General features: G+C 39.2%; 1 long non-coding RNA gene across 1 annotated transcript in view; it reads right to left on the reverse strand.

The window, feature by feature from the left end:
- Positions 1-4,017: 4,017 nt before the first annotated feature.
- LOC122791131 overlaps positions 4,018-25,039 on the reverse strand; it is a 1,637,998-nt gene continuing 1,616,976 nt past the window's right edge. Inside the window, exon 4 of the long non-coding RNA XR_006363110.1 lies at positions 4,018-4,176. This is a non-coding gene — a long non-coding RNA (uncharacterized LOC122791131). The remainder of the gene's footprint in view (positions 4,177-25,039) is intronic.

The following is a 25,039-nucleotide window of genomic DNA, read 5'->3' on the forward strand; positions in this document are numbered from 1 at the left end:
TTACAGCAAGATACACCTCAGGCAATGACTAACAGCTAGGATGTGGAATGGCTCAACAACCCCTTCCCTGAAACTAGTTTGATCTACTTTCAGAAAAAAACACAGTGGAGACAACAATAGACAGAAACAATACAGCACCACTACAAATAATAGGCAAGTGCATAAACACAGCACAGTGCAAATTAAGTTGCAAAAAGTGTACTTATCAGTTTGAAGTAGATTCCAATTCTGCAGCTCAAAGCAAATCTATCAGCTTTCCAGCAGTTTACAGAAATATTTATATATATATTTCATAGGTTCATAGGTTCATAGGTTGATACTAGGCTATCAGCCCTAGGGCCTATACAAGCCTAGCCATAACAATTCCCTGGCTATTTCTTCCCACATTATTTACTTTCCTGGACCCCTGTCTAGCAGGGCGACTGACGTGATCCCTGGGGTGAATTTCCTTTCTCCCATCCAATTGTCAAGGTTCCTCTTGAAGAGGTCCAAAGAGGCACTCTGCTTGACATGTATGGGCAATCTATTCCAGAGTCTGGCTATAATTATTATATTATTATGACTATGTCAGGAAATAACTGTTGGAAATTAATATTTCCTCTCCTTTTATTCATGCAGATGAAGAATGTGCTCATAATCATTCACCATGCGAGTGTATACACAGACTGCAGGAGCAGAAAAAGGAGAGAGATGAGGGATCACTGCATGAGAGCCTGAGTGGGAGACAAACAGACACAAGAAGGAAACTGGACACTTGGAATGCTGCCTATTTAGATTATCCACTTATGCCAGGACCTTTGATCTACACCTCTACTTTTTATTCTCACTCAGACTCTGGGCAGGTCTGATTTTGGAAAGATGCAAGAGTTACCTACTACAACAAATCTGTTGGCTTCCTGAAGCAGTACTCCCAAATGCAATAGTGGTTAACAAATACAGGGTAAGACAGAAGCCCTTTCCCTATAGTGAAAGAAAGACAGTGGTACTCCTTGTCTAATTTATGTCAAACCTAACTTTTGCATAATCCAGTATTTAAAATACTACCTGCTGCAACTTAGAAAACATTGCTTACTAAAACAGAAACAGGAACTGTAAAGGCAGCAATTCCTTTTTAATAGAGGACTGTACTTTCCTCCAACTTCCCCAAATCTCTTTCTTATCAGTAAAATTATCACCTATGGTCTTTCTGAATATCTAAACTGTCATCCATCTTTTTTTTTGCTTGCCCTCTGGTTATCACACTTCTTTCTTACCATCATTCACATTATCTATTTGCATTCAATACTAGTGACTACCTTTCCTTCTTGTAGCATGTACAGTATCACCTAGTTTACCTACTGGGACAGTTTCTATGGCATTTCATGGTATTAGTTTTAATGACTTTCTTCTACACTTTTTCAAGATATTGGAGTTATCAATTTAACTTTATTGGCTCTGTTATTTCTCTCATTTTTTCCATCATGCTCTGTGTACCCACAAGCAGCCACCCTCCCAGTTAATAGCATCTTTAAAACACTTCCAGCATTCTTTTCCCCTCACAGAGTGCTAGTCCCCAAGCAGTAGTTAGAACAGCCTAAACAGTTATAATATCAGTTTCTACTCATTGAATAGTCCCATACACTACATTTGATTTACTGCATTTTTCTTAACTTGTGATACATTCATTGCTGATTTTTCATTATAGCAAATCAGATGTTAACCTGAAATCCTGTAAAAAGATGTGTGTGACATACTGCTACCCCGTTATTGCCTTGTAGCCCTCATAAATTTCAAGAAGATGGCATGTTTCTGGCTTATGAATGTAGTGCAACTGTATTTTATGAAAATAACACAAACTTTATCACATTTCTGAAACCAGGCATACTACTGACAAAGACAAATAGAAATAATACTAGCTATTAAACTGTGAGTTATTATAACTGTACTCACAATTAAAAGCTGCTTGCAATGTAAGCGGCAAAGCATAGCAATCAGCATCTTGCACACTTTCTCAGTTTTCCAAATGGCTGGAAACCTAGTGTGATTATGTGAGGTAGTGCCAGCTATGCCAGGAGAAGTCAGGCAGTGGATGTATAACATATGCCAGCATGGCTAGGTGGAATTTTGTAAATAATTTTATGTCATTTGTATATCAAACTGATTTGTGCAAGTGCTTGTGTTGAAAATGTATTTGTAAAGCTGTTTTTGTTAAAAATGTACCAACAGTGGGTCCTGCTGGACAGAAAATAAATACACATGTATGTCAGACTGTATTGTAACTGTTGAAATAAATATATTGTAACAGAGAATACTGGAAGGAAAGAGGTTAATCTCAGTCCAGCTAACTTTGAAAAATAGTCTGAAATTAAATTACCTAGTTTAGGCCATAAATATTGCATCTTACAGTTCTAATTGCAGCCAGAGACAAAACATCTGTGAAAACCAGGACTAGGAATCTTACTGTATTGTTCTTAGGGGTGAACTATTTGCTACCGTGGAAGGGTGGAAGTTTTTGAAATGGCTTTATAGCTTCCAAATGCTATAACACATCTTAGCAAAGCTCTATGTGTGTATGGTAGCACATGTGCAGAATTCTGGCTCGGTTTCTAGTAAAGGGGCTAGTGTGGGAACTAGAAGTCAGGTGACCAGATGTATGTGATGTCATTCTGTAAACCAGCACTGAAATTATGTTTTAATACTATATGAGACAGAAGTCTCAGGACAGTCTGTTTTTGAAACCTTAATAAAAGGACCACTCATCTACATCATTTTGCCTTGCTCTAGTAAGTGAATTAGGGGACAGCAATTCTTTAGATGAGTCAGGAAAATATAGTGAGATTAGTTAAGTATTGTTTTTCTATAGCTGTGTGAATCTTTCCATCTGTGTTATTGTTAATATTTCCTGTTATTGAAACACTGGTGTTTATTACAAATAGATATTTAGTATGTTCATGTTCTTTTATTATTTATTACTAAATATATTTAAACTTTTCACTGAGGCTGGTCTTTTAGAGAATATTTTAACCTTTGAGAGTACTTATATTTATTTGGTGACATTGTGACCACTTCTGAAAGCCTTACTGCATTGGTCAAACACTATCATTGGTATTAGTAATAGTTTTGCTCAGTATAATTGGGTACCCTTATAAGATCCTTAGAGTAGCTGGCTTTGGAGTGTTCTGGTGGCAGTATCTATCTTATAGTCTGGGCAGAGGGAGTATAGCTGGTAAATCTGTGCCAGTCTTTCCCAGGTGTGTGTGTGTGTGTGTGTGTGTGTGTGTGTGTGTGTGTGTGTGTGTGTGTGTGTGTGTGTGTGTGTGTGTGTGTGTGTGTGTGTGTATCAGCTACTTGGAGCAAAGACATAGAGCATTGTTTTCACAGAGAGAGTGCTGGAGGACTTGACTTGGAACACTCAGCTGAGAAGTTAGCTCTACAGCTGTGTCAGCCTGGAGTCTTATTTGGGGCCTGGAAAGAGAGAGGGAGACCAAGACCCAAGACTGAGTGTGTTCTCTTTGTGCTCTTAAGGGAAATTGCACTTGGTGCAGAGAGCTGCATCTGGAAATACTGAGTATATCTATCTTTGTTCCAAGTAAACGTCCCTCACTAGTGTCAGTGTTGAGGATTGAGCCTCCTTGATTACTGGCCCACAGAAGGGATGTAACAGCTAGTGTCCTTATATCAAAACTTTGCTTGCTCGAACTGAAACACAGTTCCTTACAATAAATATGTCTCATGTCCTAGCAACATGTATTATTGAATGTTATTCAAACTATCAGTAATGTTTGCTGTTATTCTGCTAATGAAGAAGTAATGGTCATGAAAGGAGATATAGCCAGTCCAGCTATCTGGAATTTTGTAAATAATTATATGTCATTTGTGAATATCAATATGATTTATATAGAAGTGTGACAAAAGGAGATACTGCCAGCACAGCTGTCTGGAATTCTGTAAATAGTTGTCATTTGTGAATGTCACATGAAAAAAAGTAGCCAGCACCAAACATCAGTATAGAAAAACAGCACAAAATAGGCCATAAAGTTTAGCACATAAGATTTATTATAAAAATAAGTCCCAGACCGGTCTCAGCCCAAAGGCTTTCATCAGTGGGAATAAATGTTAGTCACATAAGCAGTTCACCACACATATTTATGAAGTAAGCCCTCCAATCAGAATTCTTCCCTTGGTTCAGATGTTTTCCTGTGTGAAAAAAATATAAAAAATATATGAAATGAGCAATATGCATTAAACATAATAAATATGAAGAATAATTGTAATAATTCATTTATAAATGATCATTCAAACCAGACAAAAACAAAGCACACAGTTTGATGATCCAATACTTCTCTTTCTTGTTAAGAATACAATGCCATCCCTGTTTATTGGATCTGTCACCATGGACCTTGTCAATAATTATAAACTGAAATCTGGCAGAACTGTGGTGTAGACAGTGTCTGTATAAAGCATTGGTGCCCCTTTTGATACGCATGTCACTTTAATGTTCAGACATTTGCATTCTGAGTGGTCGTGATGTCTGTACGACATAGAAAGTAGCAAATGTACATGTCGCAAGATACACAACCCACTCACTATTACAGTTCCAAAAAAATTTCATGTCATATACAAGGTTTGTGTTTCTACTGGAAAACTGTTTGGATGTGAAACAATATGGACAAGAGGAACAATGTCTACAACTGTATGTTCCCCAAAGCCTATCCCCCGTCATGGTCAATTGGTGGCATACCAAAACCCCGGAACTCACTCTTTTGAAATGGGAGAAGAAGGATCCTAATGTTTTACCTCTTCTATATCCATACTGACAGGTGTGTCCCAAAAGAGATGTCAATTCATCATTGGCACAAAGAATATTCCAATGTTTGGAAATTATATTTTTGATCATATTAATATTGCATCCATATGTAGTAATAAGTCTAATGGTATCAACCTGTTCAGCTTGGGTTTTCTCCCTATATGTCAAGAGTGATGTTCTATCCGAGTTAGATGCCACCTGCCTTGCACCCTGGATGTCAAATTCTCTATAGCCCCTAGCTCTAAACCTGCCTACCAAGTCATGCTGAGACTCCATATAATCCATTTCTGAGGAGCAAATCCTTCTTATTCTGAGGAAAAGAAACTTTTGCAGAAAAGAGGAAAATCCCAGGATGCAAAAAACTCCCTTACTAGCCTCAGTAAGAAACTGAGATGCCTCATAAAATCCTCCAAAGCTAGTTACGAAAATAAAATTGCCAAAGATTCCAAAGACAACCACAAAGCATTCTATAACTATGTCAAGAATCTAAATGGCAATGCTTAGATCTGCTCTGAGCTAAAACAGAATGGCATTAAATATACTGATCCAAAGGATATTGCCAATATCCTGGCAGATCGATTCAGTGCCAACTTCACCCCCCTCTCACCCCCTAAATGGCCCATCTCAATACCGGAAGATTGCCAAATTCCAGTAATAACGGCCACACAGGTACAAAACGCAAAGAATACAGCATCCATGGGACCAGATGACATCCCGGGCTGTGTACTACATGAACTACAATATGAACTGGCACCTCACCTAAGTGTCATGTTTAATCATAGCCTCACCTCAGGTTTCGTGCCCACTGAGTGGTGCAGAGCTACAGTTATCCCAATCCACAAGGGGGGATCCACCTTGGATCCCAGAAACTACCATCCCATCAGTCTGACAAGCCTTATCTGCAAGGCCATGGAGCGTATTATCATGGAACTTATAAACAAAGACATTGGCAACCTTCAAACACTGGACTCCACCCAGTTTGGGTTTGTGAAGGGCCTATCTTGTCTCCTGAACCTGATTGACTTCTTTGAATCAGTCCCCAGAGCCACGGACAAGGGTAAGGTGGTCCACACAGCCTATCTAGACCTTGCCAAGGCCTTTGATACCATCCCCCACTCTGGAATCATAGATAAACTTACTAAGTTGGGCATTAATCCCTATGTCACCCAATGGGTTGCTAAATGGCTTACTGATAGAACCCACACTGTAAAAGTAGCCAACTCCAAATCCAGCTCCAGACAAGTGACAAGTGGAGTACCTCAGGGTTCAGTCCTGGGGCAGCTCTTGTTTGGCATCTACTTCTCTGAAGTACAGGTCAACACTAAGGGACTCTGGCTAACAAAGTTTGCAGATGACTGCAAACTGGGAGCCATTATTGAATCCCCAAATGATGTGGATACTCTACAAAAGGGCCTTACAGAAACAGATGCTTGGTGCCAGAGCCATGGGCTCAAGCTCAATGCCAAGAAATGTATTGTTATCCCCTTTGGGAATAAACATGTATCCATGAATTACCATATAGGTGGCAGTACACTAAACACAGAAAGTGTGATAAGAGACTTAGGGACACAGGTGGACAGTGGTTTCACCTTTGATAACCATATCGCCACAACAGTCAGGAAATCCTTCTATGTGGCACACCTCATCACGAAGGGCTTTTCATCCAGAAAAAAGGAGGTCATTGTCCCACTGTACTCATCCCTCATTAGACCCATTATAGAATACAACGCCCCATTTGGTATGTACCTCTCAAGACATCTGCAACAACTGGAAAGGCCTCAGAAATACCTCACTAAAAGAATCACAGGCGTAAAGCAGATGCCCTACGCTGACCGCCTTAAAAAACTCCAGCTATACTCTGTCGCATATCGTCTACTCAGAGGCGATCTCTGCTTAACATACAAGGCCATGTCAAACCCAGAGCTGTTGGACATGCTACACTTAAAGAAATCCCAATCTCTCAGAGCTACACGCTCCAGGGATCTAAACCTTGTCATCACAATAAACAAAACATGCTGGAGGGATAGGTTCCTGACCCAGAGACTCCCCAGACTCTGGAATAGATTGCCCATACATGTCAAGCAGAGTGCCTCTTTGGACCTCTTCAAGAGGAACCTTGACGACTGGATGGGAGAAAGGAAATTCAACCCAGGGATCACGTCAGTCGCCCTGCTAGACAGGAGTCCAGGAAAGTAAATAATCTGGGAAGAAATAGCCAGGGAATTGTTATGGCTAGGCTTGTATAGGCCCTAGGGCTGATAGCCTAGTACCAACCTATGAACCTATGAACCTATGAATTGGGATTTGGGGATATTACGGATGATGTGGTTGGGATACATGCTGGTGGCATTTAACAAGTTGTTGTATTGGGGGTATTTGCGGAATGTTTTAGTTTTCAATGTATCATCTGGATTCTGGATAATAGTGATATCCAGAAAATTGATGTCATATAACTCACAAGTCAGTGTGAATTCAATACCCCTATTTGCTCTGGTTAAAATATTGCACAAACTCCAATAGGTATTGTTGATCAGAACGCCAAACCAGCCAACAGTCATCCAGATATCTGCGCCAAACTTCCAGTTCCTCAGTATAAATGTTATGTGTAAGATCAATTGTTCCTCAATGTATCCCATGAAAAGGTCTGCATAAATGGAAGCAAAAGATGCTCCCATAGCAGAATCCCTAATTTGCCAAAAGCATTCTCCCTGAAAGTGGAATACATTTTTATCCAAGACATGCTCAGCCATGCAGACCAAAAGTGTGTTGAATCCCACCGGGTATAACTGTGCTCTATCTAGCCAATATTTAAGGGCTTCAAGTCCCGTCCAGTGTGGTATATTGGTATACAGGGCCTTGACATCCAGAGTGCACAGCAACCATCCTGGTTCGAGTTGGGTGTCTGAAACTAATTCTAAAACTGAATGGTATCTTGTATCCTGGAACGAATCATGCCAAGTAATGGTTTAAGATATACTGTCAAAAATCAGATAAAGGTTCAGTTAAAGAACTGATAACTGATGACCAAAATAAACTTTTGAATAAAGGTTTGAACTATGTGCCAGGGTTCTTTGTGGATGAGTCTGATATTGTTACTGATGTTAATAGCTTTTGCCACCAAATTAATCTTAAATTGTTCTTTGGGTCTATGGAACGGTCTCAAAGATCTAGTGAATTCAGATTCTTAAAATCGGACTTCGTTCCACCCATGAATAAACATTGGCATTTTCCAACAGGCAGTTCTTAAAGATATCCATTTCAATTTGAGTCAGTTCTTCCCTTTGAAACATAATTTGTCCAATACTGAGCAAACAGCACTACAAGAACTAAGAGATAACAAAAACATTGTCATTATACAGGCTGATAAGGGTGGGGCTATTGTCATCATGGACACAGATTATTATCTGGGGGAGGGAAATGAACAATTGTCCAAACCTTCCCATTACATGAAGATGTCTATTGGCTCTACGCCTAATTTTTAGCAAGAAATTGACACGTTTTTGAATTTGGCAGCCTCAGAAGGTACCATATCTGAATCTGTCTAGACACACCTTACAGTGAAGGATCCACAGAAACAAATACTTTATCTCCTACCCAAGATACACAAATCCCTCAGCAAACCCCCTGGAAGACCAATTGTTTCAGGTATAGGTTCTTTAAATGAACCTTTATCTGAATTTTTGACAGTATATCTTAAACCATTACTTGGCACAATTTGTGCCAGGATACAATATACCATTCAGTTTTTACAATTAGTTTCAGATACCCAACTTGAACCAGGATGGTTGCTGTGCACTCTGGATGTCAAGGCCCGGTATACCAATATACCACACTGGGTGGGACTTGAAGCCCTTAAATATTGGCTTGATAGAGCATAGTTATACCGGGTGGTATTCAACACACTTTTGGTCTGCATGGTTGAGCATGTCTTGGATAAAAATGCATTCCACTTTCAGGGAGAATGCTTTTGGCAAATTAGGGGTACTGCTATGGGAGCTTCTATCCTGCAGAGGACTTTGTTTATGTGCTTCATTTGTGAATGTCAACATGCTTCATGTAAGATGCTTGTGTTACAATTGTATTATAACTGTATGTCATGTATATATCAAACTAGAGTTGTACAGACGTGTTGAAGAGATATTTTATAAAGTACTGAGCTTAAAAATGGATCCACAGTGTTCTCTGCAGTAAGAGAACAGAAATGTATAGAAACTATTGTAATTGTTTAAATGTATATATTTTAACAGTGGAAACTGGAACACAGTGGATTAACTTCATGCCAGCAAAACTTCAGAAAAATAGCTGAAATTAAATTATTTTATGACAGCAAGAGACAGGATGTCTATACTAGGGAGCTTTCTTGTTTTAAAAGAGAAATAATTACTAGGCTTGAGATGTGGAAGTGTTTTATTGTTTTATGACTTCCAACAGCTGCACAGATCTGAGGAAAATCTCTTGTCTGTATTTTTATAGGTGAAGGCTAAATACTGCTAGCTTTCAGCACTGGGGGTTTCACCTGGGATACAGTCAAATGACAAGAAATTATGTCATTCTGCAAGCTATCCCAGCAGTAATATTTGAGATATTAATTTGGGAAGTCTCTTAGTGAGAGACAGCATTCTGTATTCTGTCTTTGACCTGACAACATCAAGATCCATTTACCACACATTTGCTTTGCTAAGTTAGCTAGGGTATAGTAATTCTCTTAGATATAGTCAGGAATATAGGAAACCTTAAGTTAGATGTTTTTATTTACTTTCCTCTAATGTTGTTTTAAATATCTCCTGTGATTTTGAACTCTGATGTAACTGTGAATATATACTGAGTAGTTTCTTGTTCTTTTGTTATTTATTATTAAATATATTTAAAACTTTCATTGTGGCTGATCTGTCTAGAGATATTTAAGTTCTGAGAGTACTTGCATATTTATTTGGTGACACTGTGTAGGCCACTCCTAATAGCCTTACTCTTGGTCAAACTACCATTTGAATTAACAGTAACATTACACAGTAAGATTGGACACCCTTTGTTAAGGGCCTTAAAGTAGCTGATAAGAAGTGACAGGTGGCAGAGGAAACTACATTATAGACTGGGCAGAAGGGCCACAGCTAGTAAACCTGTGCCAACCTTTCTCAGAGATGTGTGTGTATAAATCAAACCTCAAAGTATGAGTGTGTCAGCTACTTGGGCAGGGACACAAGCACTGGTTGGACAGCGAGGGTGCTGGAGGTCTTGGCTTGGTCACTCAGCTGAGATCTCATTTCAATAGCTGTGCCAGTGGGAAGTCTTATTGGGGATCTGGAGAAAAAGGGAGAAACCAGCCCTGGACTGACTGTGGTCTCTGTGTGATCTTAAGGGAAATTGCACTTGATGCAGACAGCTGTATCTGGAAATACTCTATGTGTAACTTGTAATCCTCCCAATGTACATTCTCAACTGGTGCCAGTGGTGAGTATTGAGGCTCCTTCATTACTGGTCTAGTGGTGGGGCATCACAGTAATAATAGGCATACATTTTGTGTGAATAGGTATGAAGTACTGTTTTGCTAGATACAACAATCAATAACCTGGACTGTTGCCATAAATTTGGTGATTATTGAAAACACTAGATTATGCATTATTTCTGTAATTTCTATTTTAAACTATCCCCCTCAGAACAAAAGTATAACACAGAATGTGCAAATGTTATTTTTAATGATGGCAAAACCTTTCTCTTTGCCTTGCCTCTAATCCTGTCTTACAAGCTTTAAAATATTATCACCAGCCAAAGGTGTTTTAGAGCTGTATATAGTGACTAACAGGCAGATTATTATACAATGTTAATATCAATACTGCTAACTATCCATACTGCTAACTCTCATAATTTCAATATGGATACTACCAAAACTTTTGAAATCCTTCCTATTCCCAAAAAGTAATTTTAATTTATTTCACCTATACTTTCTAGCTACAGTAAATCTGTTGGCTTCTTGAAGGAGTACTTATAATGCAGTAGTGTTCATCAAATATACGGCAAGACAGAATACTTTCCCTGCAGTGAAATAAGGACAGTGGTACCGCTAGTCTGATTGTATGTCAAATCTAACTTTTGCATAATCTAGTATTTAAAATAATACCTGCTACAGCTTAGAAAACATTGCTTATTAAAACAGAAATAGGAACTGTAAATGCAGCAATTCCTGCTTAGTGGGGGATGGTACTACCCACCAACTTCCCCAAATCTCTTTCTTTGCAGTAAAATTATCATCAATGGTCTTTCAGAAGCTCTAAACCCTCATCCATATTTTTTCTTTATCCTGTGATTATCACACTCCTTTCTCACCACCACTCACATTATCTTCTTGGATTCAATACTTACCTGATAACATTCTCAGTGACTAACTTTTCCTTCTTGTTATGAGTACAGTGTTATCCCACTGTCAGGTATTGGGGCAGTTTCTGTTGTATTTCTGGTATTAGTTTTAATAATTCTTTTTCTTCAACACTTTTGCATGATATTGCAGTTGTTGGGCCTGCTCTATTTGCCCTTCTCACTTGGGCTTTCTCTGCTCCCCTACCCTATTCTATACTCAATTCCCACCTACTCCCACTGCTTCTAAACTTACATGCATCATCACTTCTATCCACTTTATAAACTAATCATCCTTCTCTACACATTATCATTATTGTCCAATCGCCTCACTCTATTTACCCTTAAACAACATCTCTCACACTCACAACTCATCCCACCTACCATCTACAACCTCCTACTCTATTCCCATAAACACTCCCCTTCTCAACTCCCACTATAATCTCCGTGTTCCCCAGTAGTTCTCTCACCTTTCCTCTCCAGTTATTCACATTCTCAATCACTGCATCATTCACTTTAAAAACTGTCATATACTCTTTCTCCCCAACATCATCCCAGAGCCAAAACTTAAATAGAACTCAAATAACACAAAATGGCATACTGTCACCTAATTGTACTCTCTCACTTCTAATTCTTACACATCTAACCTCCCTCACTCCTTCACCACCCCATGCCACTATTATCAATCATCCTCCACAGCACGAGCCCTGCTATGAAACCCAATCCATAAACCAGTAAAAATAGCCCCTTCGTTATTCTCTGTAAACTATACTGGCCACCTTAAACATAACATCTTCCACCAAAAAGGCCACCCTGAATAAACGAACCTTAAGCAACACAGTGCCCTTCTGTTCCATGGGAGGTTGTTGTTCTCCCCGAACTCACCTTTGGATACCTGCATAACCAGAAATAGCACATGCTCATAAAACTTAAAATGAGTGGTGACATACACCCCAAACCTGGGCCATCTTCAGACTACAATATTCTACCACATCTTCCTCCCTGTCAAAAGCATCTTTGACAAACTTTCACAACTTCAAGCTTGGCTAACCTAGCACTCACCTGATAGCCTAGTGCTAACTGAAAGCTGGTTTAAAAGCAATGCCAAAGGCAATTAACTTGTCCACCAAATTAAAACATTCTCAGGGTGAACAGACAGCACAAACATGCAGGTGGCATAGCTATACTATATAAAATAATCTTCAACTACTCAAATATACCTATAACCCACCACAATTCAGGAATGCTGAAATTCTCATAGCCACACTCAAACTCAACCAAAACAAATTCCTCTACATTATAGGAGCATACATAGCTCCAGCTAACAATCTCCACACTGTAGAATATTTTTTTTTTGCTGGGCATCCTCCATCTCACAAGAAAAAAACTATACTAGATTATTTCATCATTGACTGGCTATCAGTCTCCTCAGATACCCCAAGCATAGCAACCTCTACAGACTCACCCAACTAATTACTAGCCCACTTACTCCAACTATAAAAACAATAAAGGAGCCTTGCTTAGGTGGATCCTTACATCCATATCAAACAAAATTTCCTCATCCGGTACCTTCACTGACTGCCTTAGTGATCACCTGCCAATATATTTCAACAGACAACATAGCAACATCCCATAACTCCAACACTTTAACATGACAATGAGCAGGTTTCCAGCATGCACACCTCACCTCTTACTTCACCCAAACCCACATCACACATACCTACATGTGCATAGGTCCTCACCAGAAACATACCTAAACACCAGTACCTCCCGAACACAAACACAAGCATGCTACACATAATACTTCCTCTGCAGATTACACATAATTGCTCATGCACCGATGTCTCACCGGTCAAACATTTAAGGCAAAACACAAAATCAAACATATTAGTCAGAGGTGATTCCCTCATGAGACACACTGATGTCCCTCCCACCAGGCTGGATAAGGAAAAGGTCATGGTCAGCTGTCTGTCAGATGCCAAGATACACCCTAGCACACATGCACTCAAGTCCCACAACAACAGATACTGTTATGACTCCATAACATAGTCCATGTTGGTGTGAACGATTTGAGATTTACCTGTCTTGACTATATGAAGAGAAACATGACTGAGCTCTTGGACTATGTGTCTCAGGCAGATATGTCCCTAGCCTTAAGCAGCATTTTACCTTCACCAAGGATGATGCCTCACTACAAACAGAAAATGATTGACTTCAATAATTGGCTTAGCTTCTAGTGTCATTCTAAGGGGATTCACTATCTGTCAGCCTGGGATGACATGATCGACAGACCTCTATGCTTTCCAGAAATGGTCTTCATCTGTCACCCCTGGGATTTTGGCTACTGGCTAAGGCTCTTGCTACTCCCATGGTGCCTTTTTAGACAGTATCTCAAGGACAAAATTCCCAATGTAAAAACTCCATCTAAAAACAACCTCAAGGTTACGCTGCTAAATGCTAGGAGTCTAAACATGAATCTGTGCTCACTGGAAGCCGTCCTCACCTTGAAAGATTCAAACATCTGTGCAGTCACAGAGACCTGGTTCAAGGCTGTGGAGAGCACACCAGCCATACTGGGTTACACCTCTTACCACATATTCAGACCTCAAGCTGAAGGCATGAAAACTAAAGGAGGGGGTTATCAATACTCATTAAAGATAAATACACCTCCAGATTGGTTAAACAGTATGATTCCTTGGAGACACTTCAGGTGCAATTAACTGTTGGTATGACACCTTTTCAAGTCATTGTCAGCTACAGAACCCACTCCATGAATCAGGACTCTCACTCTGCCTTGTTGGATCTACTTGAGTCTATCAAGATACATCTGAACACCATGGTTTTGGGCAAATTTAACTACCCATCCACTGACTGAATAAATTACTCATGCTCAAACTCACTTGCCCAAAGGTTCCTCAACTTCATTAACTGCAATGGTGCCAACATCCTGGATCTGGTGCTTACCAATATGGTGGACCACTGTAGCACCCCCACTGTGAGGTCCTCCCTAGAGAGATCTGACAACAAAATGGTCTCATTCAAAGTGGCTATCACAGCTGCCCCCCCCCCCCCCCCCCCAGTAGCAACAAAACTTTCTCCAAAGCAGATTATTACTTATAGGTGCTTCACTGCACCTCTTCTCGCAGATGGCACTGGCAACTATGTCAATTTCTACACCAATGCTTTATACGAACATCTGTATACTTGCACTGACTCAGCCATACCTTATATGACTAAAACAAGCTCCTCAAGGAAGAGCAAACCTGCCTGGTGAACAACTGCCTTAACAGGCTTTGCAATAATAGAAAGAAATTGCTCTCTAAAACTAAGAGGGAGCGAGCACTCATAAACTGGAAAAACTCCCTCTTCAGTGTAAACAAGCAAATAAGACTTCTTACGAAGACCTCCAAAGCAAACTATGAGTCCAAATTAGCTTCCTCAACAAGGGACAACCACAAGACATTCTATAGTCACATCCATAACCTAAAAGGAAAGGCCTATATTTGTGCTGAACTGATAGTTAATGATACCACATATACTGAGCCTGTGGACATAGCTAACCTTTTGGCCAACAGGTTATGTGAAAAATGTATTCTCCTGTCCCTACTACACGTTCCTCATGACATTCCTACCACCTGTCCCCTACCTTGTATCTCTAAAGAAAAGGTCATAAATGGCCTCTCTAAAGCCAAAAACACAGCATCTATGAGGCCTGATAACATCCCAGGCTACATCTTACATGGGCTCCAACATGAATTAGCAACACCATGGGTACACTTTTCAATCATAGTCTAAGTGTCGGCTTCATACCAGCTGAATTAAAAACAGCCACAGTTATTCCCTTGTGCACAAACTTATTTGCTTTACTAGCCTTATCTGCAAGACCATGAAACAAATCATCATGGATCTTACAATCAAAGATATAGGTAATCTTCAGATACTTGACCCTACTCAGTTTGGATTTGTCAAGGGGAGATCATGGCTGTTAAACCTGGTGGACTTCTGGATGAAGGGAAATCTGTGCATACAGCCTACCTGGACTTAGTCAAGGTGTTTGACACTATCCCCCACTCAGGCATCATTGAAAAACTCACCCAACTAGGCATCAGTCCTAATATCATTAGATGGGTCTCTAACTGGCTCACTGATAGAACTCATATAGTCAAAATAGGGGACTCCACCTCCAAATGCAGACCTGTAACCAGTGGTGTTCCATAAGGATTAGTCCTGGGACCTCTACTGTTTGGAATTTATTTCTCTGAAGTCAAGCAAACACTAAAGGTCTGTGTCTGACAAAGTTTGCTGATGACTACACACTGGGAGCAGTCATAGAATATAACAATGACTTCAACGTCCTACAAGAGGGTCTTACACAAACAAATGATTGGTGACAAAGTTATGGTCTTAAACTCAATGCAACAAAAATGTATTATCATTAATTTTGGTAAAAGAGATGTTTATGCTAACTACCACATCAAAAGCAACACCTTAGGTATGCACTCAAGTGGTGAGAGACCTGGGCACACAGGTTGACAGCAACCTTACCCTTGACCACCATGTCTCCACAGTGGTGAGAAGGGCAATCTATGTTGCTCATTTCATAAGTAAGGGAATTGCCTCCAGAAAAAAAAGTTAGAACCTCCCTATACTCTTCCCTCATTAGGCCAATAACTGAGTACAACGACCCTTTTGGTATGTACTTTTACAAGCACCTGCAGCAATTAGAGAAACCACAAAGGTTCCTTACAAGGAAAGTTCAAGGTCTTCAGCATCCATTCTATGGGGATTGTCTGAAACCACTGTCACTTTATTCTGTTTCATACAGACTACTCAAAGGTGATCTCTACCTTGCATTCAAGGGAATCTCTGACCCTGCTTTACTGGAAATGCTGCATATCCGTAAGTCAAATGGTACACAGGTTACTCACTCTAAAGACGTTAACCTAGTATGTGACATTAATAAAACCTGCTGAAGGGACAGATTTGTCTCTCAGAGGTTACCAAACCTTGGGAACAGACTCCCAGTTCATGTCAAAAAGAGTAACTCTTTTGCCCTCTTCAAATGCAGTCTGGATGGTTGGATGGGTGACTGTAAATTCAACCAGGGGATTCCACCTGTGTCCCCCTTGGACAGTGGCAATAAGTTCTGATCATGGAAATAAGGGTACGAACTTGGCTAGGCTTGTAAGAGCCCTAGGGCCATTAGCCTAATAACTTCCTATGATCTTATGGTTTGTAACTTTTCCAGCTTTATACATTAAACTTTCATCTCCTACCTAAACAGTTTTCATTGGAATGACATCAAAATCCTACCCCTAGATGATGTTGCAGCACATTTCAACACTACCTTTCTAAACATCCTAAAAAGTCTAGCCACAATTAACAAAACTGTTAAAGCAAATCCCATCCTTTGACAACCGCAGAATACAAAATACTTCATCAGACAAAGAGACAAGGCATGGAAAACTTGGATAAAATTAAAGATCAGTCAAACCTATAAGCATACAGGCAAATAAGGAGGCAAACCAAAGTCCACATTAAACTTGATGAAAAAAACGTACTTTATAAACCCAGAAAACAAAAATGATAAGAACCTGAAAATGTTCTGGACTTCCATTAACTAGCTATTTAATCCCACATGAACTATTCAACCTTCCCCCATAACTCTATCCTCAAACCCCACTGAAATTGCAAATACTTCCAACTTCCATTTTATTCAATCTATTACTACCATACTAAAAAAACTTGCCCTAAAATAACAGAACAGCCTACCAATGTACCCTATAACAAGTGTTAGAACCAGTCCCCACAGCCACTATCAACAAGCTACTACAAAACCTAAAGCTTACCTTTCTAGTTCCTGATCTCTTTCTATCTTAAAATTGCAGCTTAGGCCATAGCCTATCCAATATCAATTGTTATAAATTGTTCCATCAGTGAATCATATGTCTACCTCCTCTGGAAATAATGCTACATTCTACCTTTAAGCAAAGGTGGCAACCCCAAGGAACTCAGTAACTAGAGACTCATTGCCATCCTTTCCTCCTGTCCAAAATCCTCAAAAAACGTATACAGTCACAACTCAAGCACTTTGTCACACAAAACGCACTATTATCACAATCACAGCACAGTCTGTGCCCCATCACAGTAGCTCCACCATCTTCTAAATTTTACTAAGAGCATCAACATAATAAGAAATAAGAGCAAATTAGTATTAGCCATTTTTCATGATCTCTCTAAAGTATTCAATATGGTCTCTCACTCTATTCCCCTACAAAAATAGGTGGCCTTGGCATTCATGATAGAACTTTAAAATGGTTCCTGAATTACCTGTCTAACAGATCTCAAGCAGAGAAATGGCTCTACAACACCTCCTTTTTCCCAGACTCAGTAGATGTCTCTCAAGGCGCTCATCCTGGGACCCATGCTATTCAACATCATCATCACTGACCACAACAAGGCACTTGAAAATGCCACCTCAATACAATATACCAAAGATGCAACCATAATCTGTTAGCTTAGCTAACAACCTTGACACACTACAAAAACTAACCCAGGTAGCCTTCACTTCTGTAGACTCTGTAGAAATCTGGTTGACAAACTCTCAGCTATCCCTGAACTAAAATAAATCTAAACTAATTTATTTTTACACCAAAATATATTGCAAACAACAACACCTCCCTCTCTAGTACCTCCTCAAATACCACAAAAATTGAACTTGTCCCACAAAACAAACTTTTAGGCACCTGTATTGACAAAGACCTAAAATTTCACTACCATATCCAACACATAATAAAGAAAACAAACCAAAAACTAGGTTCACTCTACAGAGCTAAGTCATACATATACAATCTAGGTAACTATTCTACCTCACATAATCCCTTCCTATAACTCATCTACTTACCTTCAGCCTAAACACTGTATTAACCTCAACCTCCCAAGTGACCCCAACCACCTCCTTTTAACTATAAAATCTCCCAACTTCTAGTTGATTCTTCCCACTTCACTCACACTCTCCCTTTTAATTTCTGCAAAGCCCTCTCCATCCTCCTATGACTATTTTTATGCTTTCCATCTCAGTATATGCAAATGATGTCATGCTCATATCCTCTTGCTATTATGCTATCATATCTGTACTTGTTGTAACAAAATGTAACTAGCACATTATGATGTATTTATATGTTTGTATTTGTTTTATTTTGTATTTTTGTTTTGTATTTTTTGCATTTTGTATCCCTTTGTATTCGAAACATATGGAACATTTCTTCCTGAATCTCTGCTGAAAATGGGTCATATGCCCAGTCAGACTTTCCTGGTAAACAAAAGCAATGAATATAAAAAAATAAAATAAATAAAGAAAATATGTGTTATTATCTTATGCCTTATTTCTCTCTTGTAAGACCATTAACTTGTGTCCATCATCTGCATAAGAATATTATTCAGATGACATCACTGCATGTAGTATGGCGCAGTGGTGCAGTGGTAGCATTATCACCTCACAGCAAAAGGTTATCCGGTTTGATCCTCGGCATAAATGCCTTCTGTGTGGAGTCTGCATGTCCTTCCTGCATTCCTGTGAGTTTCCTCTGGGTGCTCCAGTTTCCTCCCATGTTACAAAGACATGCATCTGGAGCGTTTCTCGGCAGGCCTTTGCTGAAAATTGACTTCATTCCAAGTCAGACTTTCCCGGTAAACAAATGTCAAATAAATAAATAAATGTAAATTAGATGTCAATATTCCCATAATGCATCCACAAGGTATATCTTTCAAGTGGTAATGCATTGTGTATACTTCTTGCTAAGTAAACTGCATTGGTAAACATCATTCCAATGTCAATAGCTTATTTGGAGGTTAGAGGATGTTTTCTTCCACAACCAAAATGATAGTCACCTGTGTTCTACCTGTACAGAATATTAAATGTTACTATTTTACATATAAATTGTATATATTTGCTGATTGGTGTTTGCTGTTCATAGCATATAACACAAGTTTTTTTTACATTGAGCACCTTGTTTGTATAGTAGGGGTTCTCAGTTTTCTTCATGGTGTACATGCTTTGCCTTCTCATGTATTAAATGGACATTGTGTATTGCTTGAATTCCACTTTTTTTCAGATTGATGTTTAGATGTACACGTTTATTTGTTATAACATGATCTTACATAAATAATAATACTTTACGGTGTCACATGACAATCTTCATTGTGATTTGTTAGTGGGGCTTTAGCACTCTATATTTAACTGTTTAGCTATATTTTATTGGGATTGTGCAGTGATGTCAATGGACTATTTGCAGGTGTAGACAGGGTGAACATATGATAAATATCAGTGTCTCCTTTCCAGTATTTCTTCTATACATATCAGTGTGATATTCTTTGGTTTAGTGACGCATATATGAATTGACAACAACATTTTTATATACCTGTTATGTATGCACAGCATAGCCAATGCAAGACCATGCTGTCATGTGACATGACATAATGTACAGATGTGACCCATACATTCAATTCCATTTTGGATGATAGTATGTTATTATGTCATCTATTACCTATGATGCACTGTTAAAATAATTTGGATAACTATTTCAACAATGTACTTGCATATGCATATAAGGTGATTTTCATAATATCACATATCTGAAGCATGTATTAGACAGTTCACATATTATGGTTTTATCATTGTGTTTTACTGTTGAAGTCACATCTCAGTGTATATGTGTGTGTTAATCATTTTAGTCAGATCCTCTGTAGCTGGCAACTAATGTATGTTATGCTACTTGCATTCTCTCCAGAGTAACATGCCATATGTGTAATGATCTTTTATATATATATATATATATATATATATATATATATATATATATATATATATAGATAGATTCACTTTATAATCCCGAAATCCTGAAATATCGAATTTCAGCATTTAGAGATCATAAACCCGAAACCTGACAATCCCGAAACCCCAGAAGCGCGAATTTTAAAATCGCGAACACTACACTAACTATACACCACACACACACATACACATAGCTTCCCCTAACACACAAATACTCAAACCTACACTACATACAAGCAGGGGGGCAAGCACCCCTGCACCCCCCCATGTGGGGGACTGTACCCCCACACCCCCCTACATAAATATACTAACTCCACGGTCACACTACACAGACAAACACACAAAAACACCACCATACAAGCTGCATTCCTCTTGCATACACAGATCACAATAACTAAACACACTAAAGCCCCTAACCAAAACCCTTAAACATAAATACTCACCTGAACTTCTTGCTATCCCTTCACACACTGCAACACCAGAAGCGCTACTTCAAAATCTTTGTACTTCGGGATTTTGAAATTCGCACTTCTGGGGTTTTGAACTTTTGAGCTTTAGGCTTTATAATCTCAGGATTCTGAAATTCAGGATTTCAGAATTTCAGGATTATGAAGTGTTTTTATATATATATATATATATATATATATATATATATATATATATAGTAGATGTTCAGTACTCCTGTGAATATGTGATTTAGTTATACAGTATGCTGATACTGTAAAACATAGATTTGTAGAAAACAATATTTTGATCTTTCATGTCTTTTAATGTAAACGATCATACTGTATGATGAGGTTTAACATTTTATTAGGCATGCTCAGTCATTGATGTGAATCAATAAATTCATATACTCTCGATATATTAGGCATGCTCAGTCATTGATGTGAATCAAGAGATTAATATACAGGTGTTGCGATGGTATCATTGATTCATATGCTCTCAATTCAGTATGTGATGAGTAAATATATCTAGGTTTTCTTCTGCATTTTTAAATAATTTTTACATTCCAGTAATGTGACCTTTATACTTGCAATACGTCCTTACATAACCATATTATTTGATAGACAATCATTACACCAATCATGTCTAGAGAAAGTTGATGTTGTCTGTTGCACATATCATATATTGTTTTTCTCTTTCATTATGATCATATGTGATGTATTTATACTCATTACAAGGTGCGGCCATCATTGTTCATTTATGTTTGCATACCTTCTTACATGTAAATAGATTTGGTAATGCAGTAGTTACATTTTGGAGTATGATAATTGAATTACATAAAACGGACTGTTTTGAGCCTTGTGCCCTCCCCCTCCCCCCAGCTTGTGTCGTAATCTTAACTGTTCATTAGATAGTATACACTTAATTCAGGTCCTCCCTACTCTCTGTGATAAAAAAATAACCCTCAAGCAGCCATTTCAGTGCTTTTTGCCTTAGTTTTGTATCACTTGAGCCCCACCTCTTTATTTGCATCTCTGTAGATTCCCCTTCATTGCTAATGTATGTCCCTACTCTAATCTGTGTACAAACTGGCTACTAATAAGCAAGTCAATGTGAAGACACTCTCCCAACCTTAATAAACTTTGCTGTCTCTTCTCTCCTTCACTTTACAGGTAGAGTTTGTATTATTAGTCACCCCTCTGAGGTCTTCACTGATAGTTTTCTACTGCTTGCCTCTCTGGTTTGGCTGGTATCTACCCACTCCATTCACCCTGTGGGCTCATTCCCATAATCTCCCTGCCCTGAATTCCCTCCCACCCCAGTGGTCCTACCTTTATACTTCCCTAACTCCTCCACACTCACTTTCATCCAATCAACCCACTTTACCCCTAACATTCTAATCCTCTCAAATTTCCTAACCTCTCCCTTACTCAGACACACTATACTCCCCACCTCCAATAATCACTAACAATTTTCCCTCTCCCATCCATTTACCTCCTGCTCTCCAACTATTCTCCCAAACTCTCTCAATATCCCCACTGCCCACACTCCTACCTTAGCCTAATAATCTCTACCGTTCCATCTCACATTTACTTCTACACATCTCTCATTCTACGTCATGCTCCATCTCCCCACCTGTTTTCTCACTTCAGCCTTCCTCATATCCCTCCTTTGCCCCCTCCTATACCTTACTATCCTCCCTGGCTCCTCACACTCTTTACCACTACATATAACCTCTTCCTCTCAAACAATCGCCCCTCATTCCTTCTCTTCCATATCCCATGAACTATACCCCCTAAATACAACTCTCTTCTATAAATTTAAGCTCCCTCCAGTACTTCTCTCTGCCAACCCACTACATTTCACTGGCAATAGTAGACCTTTCCTCAACTACAGTCGTAACTTACCCTCCTCATTCAACCTAATCACCCATCTTTTACATCTAGTCTCTCTCTATTTCTGGTGACATCCATCCCAGTCCTAGTCCCACTGTCTCCACCAACATCTGCTCCTCTACATCAACACAGTCATCCTCCCCCAAAACCATCCACCTAGTTACAATCAATACCCAAAGTATTTGTAATAAAATACCCAACTTACACACCTGGCTGTCACATAACCATCCCAACATATTAACTGTCTCAGAAACCTGTCTCAAACCTCAGATCAAAGATACTGGAATTCTTCCCCCTGACTACTAAATCATATGGAATGACAGATTTAATAAGAAAGGAGGACGGGTAGCCATAATTTACTCCTCTTCTCTAACAGTCATTCCATACACTAACCCCATTCCTAAATTCTTTTCTCCTGAACTATCCATAGCCTTCCTAAAAATCAACAAACATTAATCTTTATGTATAGCTGCCATCTACATTCCTCCTGGTGATAACATCCACATCCTTGAAGACATTCTCTCATGGTTCTCTTCCAACATCAGAAAGGAAACATTCCTCCTTGGAAATGTAAACATCAACTGGGCCACCATCTCCTCACAATCTCTGAACCAAACAATTAATCTCTTTAACTTCTCCCAGCTAATAAACTACCCTGCCAGAGCCAGTAAAGTTGGCTCATCTAGCATTACACTAGATTGGATGTTAGTAACTCACCCCAACCTAATCTCAAACAGCAGAATTATACCGGATCCCCTTAGCGACTATCTTCCAGCCTATGCCCACTAATGTGCCTCTTCTGTCCAAATACATCAATACAAAATCGTAATCTCACCAACATCAATCCACAGACATTCTCCGACTGTCTGAAAAAATGAATTGGGCCCCCTTAAAGACTCTGCCTCTGGAAAGTGCAACTAATTACTTGAACAAAACCTTCCTAGACTTACTAAACAGCCTAGCCCCTCTTAGAACAAAAAGAATTAAAGCCAAAACCATTCCCTGGCTATCTAATGAAACCAGAAAACTAATACACCTCAGAGACAAATCTAAGAAGCAATACCACAAAAATAAGTTAACAAACTCTCTAATTGAATTCAAACAACTCTGCAATTCAGTGAAGAAACTAATAACTAAAAACCATAAGACTTATTACTCCAAACTCCAATCAGAACATAACTCTAGCCCCAAAAAGTTCTGAAATTGCATTTCCTCCCTTCTAAACCCTGGAAGAAAAGCCAATCCATGCCCTAACCCAAACTCCCCAGACCATGAAATTGCATCTGATTTCAACACCTTTCTTATTGACTGCATAGCCATACTAACCTCAAACTTTCTCATCTTCTCTCCCTCTCTTAGTCCCCCATCCACTGATTCTCCCTCTAACATGCCGCCTTTCAGTCTTAAACCTGTCCTCACCAGCAGCATACCAAAACTCCTCCTTAAACTAAAGCCTTGCTTCTATGCTCCTGATACTCTGCCTCAGTCCGTCCTTAAGATGGCTGCAGACAGCATTGCCCTCCCCATTTTCATTCTTATCAGCAAGTCCATCCAAGAAGCCTATGTCCCCTCACTCTGGAAGAAAGCTTTTGTCACCCCTCCCCACAAAGGCAGCAATAACACAGACACTACTAACTTTCGTCCAATAGCTATTCTCTCACTTCTTTCTAAAATCCTCGAAAAGTGCATTCATCACCAACTGTTGCCATACCTAACACAAAATCATCTTCTTACCCCAACATAACATGGTTTCAAGCCTGGCCACAGCACTACCACTGCTTTTCTATCCTTCTTTGACACCATTAATCGTGCTTGCGACTCTGGGAAAATAATATCCACCCTTTACTTAGATCTCACCAAAGCCTTTGACACTGTATCACATCCTCTATTCTTATCTCAACTTTCCTCCCTCAATTTCTCTCCATCCTCCATAGCCTGGTTCACAAGCTATCTCTCCAATAGACAAGAAGCTGTTAAATGGAAAAATTCCACTTCATCCTTTCTCAACAATCCCTCTGTTGTCCCCCAAGGCTCTATTCTTGGCCTCTTTACTTTTCAATATTTTCGTTAATAACTTTCACAATCCATAGATAATGCTACACTGATCCACAGTCATCTGTACAGCAAACTCTCCCTCCAAACTCCTTCAAAAAATCCAAACGGCCTTCTCCAATACCGAAACTTGAATGCTAAATAACCATCTCGCTCTCAATGCAAATAAAACAAAAATCATGATATTCTCTCCTTCGAGAAATTTCACCATAGACAAAAGCTCCTTTAAAGTAAAAAGCCACAATGACACTCTAATTGATATTATATCTCACACCAAACTACTCCAAGTCACCATTGATGAACATTTTAAATTCGATATCCGCATCCAAAATAATATAATATGCCCACCAAAAACTAGGTCTGCTGTATAGACAAAATCGCTGTCTAACCACTTCTACCAGACATACTCAAGCCTCCCCCTACCTGCTTCCCTCTCTTATGTATGGTGCCCCTCCACTTACTCATCTCCAATTTAGCCTAAAAAAACAAACTGGAAGCCTGCTATAACAAAGTCTGTAAAGTTGCTACAGGGACCAAATACTCCACCCATCACTGCCATTCCCTCCACTCCCTAGACTGGCTTGAGCATCCTAATTACCTGAAATTCATATAACTCACCACTGCTCACAAACTCATATTCCAACCCTACATCTGCCACTCTCTTTCATCTATCTTAACCCC

This window comes from Protopterus annectens, chromosome 1.part2 (genome assembly GCF_019279795.1).
Source record: "Protopterus annectens isolate FY-2018-M chromosome 1.part2, PAN1.0, whole genome shotgun sequence".
NCBI lineage: Eukaryota > Metazoa > Chordata > Ceratodontiformes > Protopteridae > Protopterus > Protopterus annectens.